The sequence below is a fragment of the Hippocampus comes genome, unplaced genomic scaffold (genome assembly GCF_001891065.2).
Source record: "Hippocampus comes isolate QL1 unplaced genomic scaffold, H_comes_QL1_v1.1 scaffold1051, whole genome shotgun sequence".
NCBI lineage: Eukaryota > Metazoa > Chordata > Actinopteri > Syngnathiformes > Syngnathidae > Hippocampus > Hippocampus comes.
The window spans coordinates 25,881-29,135 of record NW_017805521.1 but is presented as its reverse complement, the minus strand read 5'-3'; the positions used below and the strand labels follow the sequence as shown (position 1 = coordinate 29,135).

The 3,255-nt window shown below is 42.1% G+C and overlaps 1 protein-coding gene across 10 annotated transcripts in view; it reads right to left on the bottom strand.

Annotated features, from left to right (window-relative positions):
- Nucleotides 1–3,255, bottom strand: part of LOC109520448 (tumor protein D54-like) — a 30,345-nt gene that overhangs the window by 8,002 nt on the left and 19,088 nt on the right. The gene's annotated exons all lie outside the window — the stretch shown is intronic.

Here is a 3,255-nt window from a genome sequence, read left to right as displayed (position 1 = left end):
CACACACACACACACACACACACACACACACACACACACACACACACACCTGGCCGATAACGCATGAATTAGTTTACACAAAACGCTATTCAAATACTCGACATTCAATGATTAATCTTCCTTTTGCGTGCACACGTGCACCCTTGGTGGCTTCCGTTCTCGCCGAAATTTCAAAATCTCCGAGATATGGCGAGGCCATTAGAATGCGAGGCGAGGAGCCTCAGCAGTAGACAGTCCGCTGCTCTCTGCTGCACCTGCTTCAGCGCGAACATGTACGCAAGCATGTCTTTTGATTTCAACCAATCGGCGCCGACGCAACGACGTCACACACCCGACGTTACACACGACAACAGCTAAATTGAGCTCGCCGAGACGACACTCGAAGTCGGACGGACGCGTTTTTCTGCCAATCTGTGTGTTTCCCTTTTTCTCCAAATATATTTTTTACGACAACTGTCTTGTCCACGGTGTCTTTTATTCGTTCCACTGGGGTTTAGCAAGTGTGTTTATAAAGAGACGAAAATCTATTTACTGTTACTAGTGTTAGTGTCTCAACATGGCTACGCTCGTGAAAGCAAAACAACGAACTCAAACGTGTCTTCGTTCAATGTTGTCAACTAATATCCGGATTAATTTTAGGCACATTTTCCTCAATTCTCCCGAGAGATTTTCATAAAAATTTGAAAAATCCAGAATTCTGGGAAAATCCGGAGGACTTTCATCTCAGAATCATTTTGTTAATGTCAGAAGTTGTGGCATAAAATTTTGCAAGATTTTCTTATCTCCTCTGGGTTTTCTCTTAAAGTGCATTTTGCGTCCTCTGCGGATCTTTGTGGCTAAAATCGTACTGTAATGCTGTAAAGTCATCATAAATTCATGCTTGTTCAAAAATGTGCGCCATAAGTTGAACACAAAGTAGATATAAAACACAATATTAGCGGTAAAAGGCAAGAATGAAGGGCTTGGCGATGGGGCGTAACATTTATATCACAATATAAATTCATGGCGATAAATGTAACATTTTAGAATGAAAGCGTTCCTGAATGGGTTGTATGGTGCTTTACCAAAACGAAATAGATAAAAAATAAAAATAAAAAATAGTAATAATACATTACATTTTTTTTGCTTCAAGTCCAGATGTCTTTTCTCCAGGTACAAGCTACTTTTGCCGAAATTTATGACCATATAAATTAGGTGATATTAAATCTTCAAACTTGGATGCTCTCAGCCTGACACAGTTGCATTTTTTTTTTTTTTTTTTTGAACAAACCAGTCTTCCAGAAATATGCGCTTGAGCAGGCAAAAATACTACTCTGGTGTTGATGTCACTTGATGAAGTGACATCAGACCAGGATTGGGGGGTTACTTTTAAAATGGATTCCGATACAGTTACTAGTAGATCGATGAGAACATCGGTCTCAAAATGGGTGTCCACTGATATCAAGCAATCTCGTGTATTTTGTTTTGTCTTAGCCCAGAAACACAGTGGTAATCAGAGTACCGTATTTTCACAACCATTCGGCGCACCGTATTGTTGGGTGCAGTCTCAGTAACGGGTGCTATTTCTGTATTTGACACATACACAAAACGCACTGTATAGTAAAATTGGTTCAACATTGTATACATCTAACCTAAACAAGTACTTTCATTTAATTAAGGTGGTCCCTGTAGTGGAATGCCTGATGAGTGACAAAATCGTGCGTCAGTTGGCTAAGAGGAAACATTCCTTACATTGCCACCCACTGGTCAAACATTGTAAATGCAATATAACAATGCCTCAAAACCATAGACATTCATGAACTCCGTCTTGGGCACTGAACTTTATGTCAACGGCACTGCCATATTGGATGTGTCAAAGTATTTTCTGCTTGGAAGATGTACTGTATCAGATGTAAAACTTATTTTCTTTTTGTCGATCTACCAAACATTTATCATTCAATGTCAGACCTCTTGGGGTGAAGAAATTTCATTGTATTCCACAGGTGTCGAAGTCCGGTCCTCGAGGGCCGGTGTCCTGCATGTTTTCCATCCCTCCCTGCTGCAACACACCTGATTCAAATGATCAGGATCACTATCAGGCTCCGATAGAGCTTGCTGATGAGCTGTTCATTTGGATCAGGTGTGTTGCAGCAGGGAGGGATGGAAAACATGCAGGACACCGGCCCTCGAGGACCGGACTTCGACACCTGTGCACTAGACGCTCCGCATTATAAGGCGTCCTGTCCATTTTGGAGAAAATTTAAGACTTTTAATGGCGCCTTATAGTCGTGAAAATACGGTACTGTGTTTTGTCTAGTGTTGGCACACAACCCATTCATGGAAAGGAAAAAAAATGGTTTAGTTCCCCTTTGAAAGGGGTGTAGAGATGTTCATTATTTATTATTGAGGTGTGTTTGTGCATGTACATTTTAGCCACAAAAGTGTCCAAAGGTTAACATTTCTGAGAAGAGTACGTGGGTTAAGACTGCTGAACAATTCATGAAAGCAGCGGTCCCCAACCTTTTTTGTGTCACGGGCTGTTTGAGATAAGTAGATGCTGTTTGCGGACAGGCAACCTTTTTATTTTTCATCGCTTTTAAATTGCCAGTTTTAATGCACTGCGACTGACAACAACAAAATGTTTATTTGGGCGGGCTGTTCAAAGTCCATTCGCACTTTTGCGACTTGTTCCAATGATTCAACAGGTTTCTTGTATTGTCTTGTTTTTGATGACATCTTGCTCCTCCACGTCGCTTGGGGAGGAGCTTCTCTTGTCAAAATAGTTTCATCTTGGGAAGTCATGGCTGCCCGGCAGCTGCGTATTCAGCTGTACATTTGGTGAAGTTGTTACGATTACTTTCTGTCTACTGCTTCTTCTTTCATTTTTGGCGGGTTCTAGTTTTATCAACTTGCAAACCAATGTTGGAAGTGGAACTCTGATTGGTCGGAGTTGTGCACATTTCCCATGTCACGTCTAATGGAGTAAATCTGCTCACAGCACACAGGCCTGTCTCTGTGCAGCCCGGTGCCAAACGGGCCGATTCTCGGTACCAGTCCACGGACTGGGGGTTGGAGACTGATGCATTAAACCAGAGGTCGGGAACCTATGGCTCGCGAGCCATATATGGCTCTTTTGATGATTGCATCTGGCTTGCAGGTAAAAAATATTCTCGCTTGTTTATTAATGCATCCATCGATCGATTTTTCACTGCTCCTTTCCTCGTTCGGGCTGCAGTTGGCTCCAGGAGCCATTTTGATTGGATGATACTGGCCAAC